This window comes from Sinocyclocheilus grahami, unplaced genomic scaffold (genome assembly GCF_001515645.1).
Source record: "Sinocyclocheilus grahami isolate Dianchi unplaced genomic scaffold, SAMN03320097.WGS_v1.1 scaffold652.1, whole genome shotgun sequence".
Classification (NCBI taxonomy): domain Eukaryota; kingdom Metazoa; phylum Chordata; class Actinopteri; order Cypriniformes; family Cyprinidae; genus Sinocyclocheilus; species Sinocyclocheilus grahami.
In genome coordinates, this window is record NW_015505831.1 from 25,935 (window position 1) to 32,897 (window position 6,963).

The window sequence follows — 6,963 nt, forward strand, 5'->3', positions numbered from 1 at the left end:
TTTGCACTGGAAAACGAGATAAAAATACTGATGAAGAACATCATTTACATTTAGAGGCCATATAGACATATTGCATTCCATTCCATTTTTACTTGGTCTTAAAAAGTCTTACGTTTACCATCATAAAGCCTGCAGAAACTCTGGCCTCAGAATAAAGGCAACTATTATGAATGATTTTCTTCATTTTACCTCACAATTAACGTCTCCAAGCCGAGCGAGAACATCTCAGAGCTTTGGTCCGAGCGTTTGATTAGAGCCTCTTAGACACAAATCAGCGAGGGCAGCGGTGCCTAATTATTATTGTTGTTATTTCCCTTTTGTATCATAGCAATGATATTCATAACTGTTAAGTATTTTGGAATACACTTTCCACATTTCGGTTGAGATTAAGACACTTGGCAATTAACAATCAGTAATCAGTCTGTTTTGCAAATGTTACTTTCTGCAATGATTCTCGGACTATTAATTTAATCACGTATCAAAATCTGTGCCACAGGATGTGATAGAAGTGAATCAGGAAGCACTTAAAATATTGATTGCCAGAATTAGCCCGCAGGTCAGGCCGGGGCCAGAAACACAACTCGGGGCTCGGAGAGGGCAGCGGCGCACCATAATGGGGGCCAGGCACTTCCAGACTACACTTGAGTTTGCAATCTGTGATTAGTGGCCACTTCAAAATGCGTGCATGCTTCGAAGCACAATCTCTCTTTCTCTCACTCTCTAGCGCTGCCTAGTAAAATAAAAGTTGGTGATTGGATAAACAGCACCAGATTACTGTGCTGGAAAATGAAAACATATGCGCTATTTGCATGTTAATGAGCTGGTGAGGTCTGAGAAATAAATGGCTCTTGAAATGCAAAGACGATAAACAACAACAGCTCTGGTCTGAATAATACACTAAATGACCATGTTGGTTAGAAGCGCTGGGCGAAAGAAATAGCTGTGAAAAATGTTCTCAGTCCTTTTTAGCCATTTAGTGTATATGAAATGTATGTATGTCTTAAAAAAGGGTGTTTTTTTTTCAAACTTAAAATATACACATTTTCATACTATAAAAATTGTAAACATAAATACTTTCAATATAAATAATATATGTAAATGTACATGTAAATATGTATTACAATTATTATTAATATTGTTGTAATATTGTTGTTATACAAATAAATTATATTTGAAAATATAAAATGTGTAAACTTCATTCATGACAGTGGTGTAGTGTAGTTAAAATAAAATAAAATAAATATGTTTTTATTGCCATCAAAATCATCACTGATTTGGGATTATTCAGTATACACTCTAAAAAATGCTGGGTTAAATACAACCCAGTGCTGGGTAAAATAGGGACAAACCCAGCAATTGGGTTGTTTTGACCCAGCAGTTGGGTTACTACCCAGAAGGTTGGGTTAAACATTTAAGCCAACCGCTGGGTCAAAACAACCCAATTGCTGGGTTTGTCCCTATTTTACCCAGCACTGGGTTGTGTTTAACCCAGCATTTTTTTAGAGAGTAGTATTCATAGATAGATAGATAGATAGATAGATAGATAGATAGACAATTTGACTAGGTCGATGAGCTATATGTGTTTTTAAGTGTATTTATTACTACATGTATTTTCTAGGTTTTGATGTATACATGTCATATGCATTATAGGAGATGATGATAGTATAGTACACTGTTTATAATGAGAGGAATATAAGCATGTGACATGTTTACTGTTATAGTTTGTCTGTAGTATGTAGACAAACTTCAAGCTTCATGTTTCCAATCATTCTGAGAATATCACGCGTTAATAAGCAAATGCTGTTCAATTAAACGCAAACGAACGGCGTCCAATGCAACAGAGATTACTCTGCCTCTAATTCAGCAGCGCTTCATGCTATACAATTTAGCTAATGCGTTTTCTCTTGCTCTTTAAAACAGTCGCGCATTCAAATGTGCCAGCGTAATCTCTATGACAGAAGTCATTAATTATGGTCGTCAGACGATCCTTGTTTCTTCACAACATCTCTGATTAAAATTTCACACATCTTGTGAAGTGAGTGGAAAGCTGCATGTTTGTAAGAATCAAATCCATTAAATAATGGTGTTTTAACTTAAAATAGATCCCATAATCCATAATAACGCTTCTTCCAGTGAAAAAGTCCATCCCCTGTTATGCTCTCACTTCAAAAGCTATTTGTTTAGAACTGTTTTCACTTGTAAACGGTGCTTGATCTTGTGCAGATTTCTCTCCTGATTCAGATGAGAACTTGTTTTCACTGTAGAAAGCAATATTATAGATAGAGGACGGTATTTTGGCCAGAAGCAATGGTTTGAAGTTGAAAACGTCTTGATAATGGATTTATTTCTTACAAACACGCAGCTTTTTCTTTCACAAGATGTTAACCGATGGACTGGAGTGATGTGGATTACTTGTGGATTATTGTGATGTTTTTATCATCTGTTTGGACTCTCATTCTGACGGCACCCATTCACTGCAGAGCATCCATTGGTGAGCAAGTGATGGAATGCTGAATTTTGCCACATTTTTCAAATGAAAAAAAAAAACTCATCCGCATCTTGGACAATCTGAGGGTAAATATTCAGATAATTTTGAGTGAACTAATCCTTTTAAGTGCAAACTGAAAGTAATGTTTTCAGACAATTAAAAGCAGATTGCTTATAATTAAATGAAAATATATTATAATTAAAATTAATATTAAATACAGTTCGTTAATAATGCAGTTAGACCCACTTGAGTAGTACATCTTTATATATAATTTCATAATTACCTCTGTTTTCTTTGAATTACGGTTTAAATGTGTTATAGTTTATGTGTGTTAAGTAGTCATGAAAGTACACTTAAATGGCCTTTTATTTCATTAATATTATATTATCTGCATGTAGTTTTTTTAAAATACACTTTTAAGATTTGAAGTACACTACAAGTGCACATTTAATAGAATGATACATATAGAAAATATTTATATGTATTTACTTATTGCAGTATTGTTTCCATCCATTACATTCTGATTGAATCTGACCGTTCCTGTTTGCTTGCTAGTAAAAGTTCCCATCCAAATTCATAAATAAAGACAAGTGAAGTCGATTCTCACTGTAAATAATGCAGCTTCTCCTCTTTTTAAACCCCAGGCCTGAGGATTGCGGGAATCTGGCTTTCCATCTCCACTTTTACCAGCCGGCAGAACAATGAAGTCCACACCTCTGTTTGAATCCATCCTGCAATTTCTGAAACAGTGGAGTCAGTGAACCCTGCTAGACCGCGTGATGGAACTGTGCAATACGTGCCTTTGGTGTGGAGCTCTCATATGTGAGCGTTGTTTATCTCTGTAAGGCCCAGTTGATTGCACGGCTCCCCGAGACTCTGCGGCCCCCGCTGCGCTCAGCGGTGTGAAGACGTCGGGGCCAGTTGAGTGGTGGTCAGTAGCTGTCAATCACAATGCCAGGGATCAGGTACTTGCCATCATTCTGAAGCCCTGCGTTAGATTCCAGGCTCTCCTCTCTCATCTGGTGTTTGAGACGATATGGTTGAACTGGTCCTGATGGATTTGGCTGAGGGCTTGATTTTCCACTACACTTACCCAGATGTTTGGACTGTAGTGTGTTTCCACATTCCACTCACTTTCAAATTTCAAATTTAAATATTTCTATCTATCTATCTATCTATCTATCTATCTATCTATCTATCTATCTATCTATCTATCTATCTATCTATCTATCTATCTATCTATCTATCTATCTATCTATCTATCTATCTATCTATCTATTGGTCTGTCTGTCTGTCTGTCTGTCTTTTATGTTTAAATGGTTTAGGTGAGGATCCTGAAAGGACTCCTGATGTCAAATCGAATCTGTGGAGGATTTGTCATGGTGGGGAACGTCCTGGTGATTTATGTGGTTTCAAAATTAAGACACTTCATACCGTCACCAATTTCTTTATGGCACAACTTGCCATGGCCGATCTGCCTGTCATCATGGTGTGTTCCATCTATGCTGGCTTACACTCTACTGTGGGAATGGAGTTTGGAAATACTTTGTTTCACTCTACTGTATGCTCAAGGTCTTGCTGTCCATGTCCCAGTGTTAAATGAAATTGTGCTGGTGGCAACATCACAACAATGTGATCTAGCTAAATTCTATGTTGTGACCTCAGTGCAGTAAAAGGGCACAGTCTCGAAGATCTTCTCATCTACATTAATGCATCTTCACCAAGATATATAAGGTGGTTGAATATACTTATACTTGAAGCAAGAATATTTTCATGAATATTTCCGGATCTTGCCATGCGGATGCCTCTCCATTGGTAGAAAAGATAACTATACGCAATTTTGTTCATCATAGAAGAAGGATCATCATCATGAAACAGTTTCAGATGTTATCATATGACAAATTTGCGCTCTCTAATCTTTAAGCAGCCATCATCTCGTGTGAACTTACAGGCAGGTCATGCACTCAAATGGCTCTGGAAAGTGTTAACAGCAAATTGCTTCTCCTTTCATCTGAAAGTAATTTGCACAGAGGAATAATGTGGCGGCACTCCTTTAGACTAACAACGGCACGATGACAGGGAGGTGTTTCTACCCCTGAGTTATGAATGTTTCAATATAAAGATCTGTATTATCTCCTCTATTAAACCTCGAGGGATGTTCTGCCATTTCAATACTTTTCATATGAAAATATTAAGAATGTGTATCATCTAAAATACAGCACAAAGAATTATCATTGACAGTCTATCTATCTATCTATCTATCTATCTATCTATCTATCTATCTATCTATCTATCTATCTATCTATCTATCTATCTATCTATCTATTGGTCTGTCTGTCTGTCTGTCTGTCTGTCTAAAATACTTTCATACTATAACGACTGAATATATAAAATATAAATATATTTACATTTATACATATTAAAAATTTCATTGTTTACTGTAAATACTGTACAAAAATACAGTACTTACGGTATTATATATGTAATTTAGCATAATTCATATTTGTAATATATACATTTAACAATAAAATAAAAATATATTTACATTTATACATATTAAAAATGTCATACTTTACTGTAAATACTGTACAAAAATACAGTATTATATATTATGTGTGTCCCTTTGCATAATTGATATTTATAGTGTTTTATATATTGTAAAAATGTAATAATAATAATATATTTACATTTAAAACTAAATATTACAACTTTCATAATTTAATGTAAATACTATATATAGAATATACTATAAATATGAATTATGTTAAATTATTTGTAATTTGGCATTATTTATATTTGTAGTGTTTTATATATTGAAAAATGTATAATATTTACTTTTCTTAAATATTACAACTTTCATACTTTACTGTAAGTACTATAAATAGAATATATTATATATCATAATATAAATTATGTAAAATTATATATATATATACATTTTTTTAGAATAACAATAATAATACTAATAATAAATTCTGATACAAATATAAATATATTTAAGAATAAATGTAAAAAAAAACGTTTAACAGTTCATTCTAGTTAAAAAAGCGCTTGTTGTAACCCAGTATTCCTGTGCACTTTGTATTTTTTTAATATTTAGAGCATCATGACATTAGCTTAGCAGCATACTAATGGCTAGCTTTATTGTCGAGTCAAGCTTGTGTGGCATGCAGAGTCACCTAGTGTTCCACTGTTAGGATGCTGCCTTAGTAGGCAGCAGACAGCAAGACGTCTCACTAGGTTCAACAATGCTGTGCAACTTTCTAGAGTCAAGCCGTTAAGAGGGGGCATATGTTTGTTTGATTGAGGATGACAGCTTGTTTTTCTCTATGAGAGCGTGTGAGGCGTCCATGCTGCTGAAGTAAGAAGTGAGGCAATCTATTCTTTACCTGCTGTGGCCTCACAACCAGACCCTGTGAGCTGGTGCAAACTCCAAAACACACACACACACATCCTCGCAAAACACACTCCCAACCCAGATACGAACGCATTGATTATTTGATCTATACAGCGCTGGAAGCCTAAGATGCTGTTTTCTTGATATGAAGTAAACAAAGCGTCTGACAGTAGCGTCGTTCTCTGTGTTTCATTTGCGCCGTGGCCTTTCCGACGCCGTTCCTGACCTCGTCCCTCATCTAATTTCCCCCATCACATTCAGATCAGACAGTCAGCGGTCAGCCTCATTAGGGCCAATGTTTTAAATCACCTCTCGCGTGGCTTTTCCCCGACTCGCGCCCGTATCTCCTGAATCATCAGCATTTAAATTTGGCTCCGGTGATTGCAGTTGCAGGTGGTAATACATTAAGGGACTGAGGCAGTTGGCTACGCCGGGCTGAAAGCACCTTTTCCTATTTGCTCTAAGTTCGCCTGTGCATTCTCAGGCATGTAGCCTCCTAATTAGGCCGCTAGTTTCGGCTGTTGTCATATTCAGCCGGGGCAATTTGGTTTGTGTTGTACAACTCGCCGATTCTATATCACAACAGCGTGTCTATAGGTTTAAGATGGTGAACTGGTAAATTATGTCACGGGCTGGGGGAATATCAAGGAGAGACGCTGCCTTAATTCCTGCCGGGAGAAAGGCACGGTTCATTTTAAGCTTTACGGGCTCCGGAGCCAACGGGGACTACTTTAAACCTGCTCTTCAGTCTAGAAAACCAGACGTTCAATTTAAAGCAATAGACTCAAAATGGGAAATGAGATATTACAGAACTGATAAAGTCAATATGGGACTGAATTCCCATATTGATCAATATGTATATATTTTGTCTATGATATAGTCTATATATATTTTTGAGTATATACATGTATATTATATTTTTATGTATAGTTTTATAGATCATGTAAATGTGCATTTTCTATTGATAATAATAATAAAATATATAAATTAAAAGATAATTTACTATGTATTATTTAATGAATTTAACGAACCTCTCTGTATATGTAATTATATATATATATATTATAAATATACTATT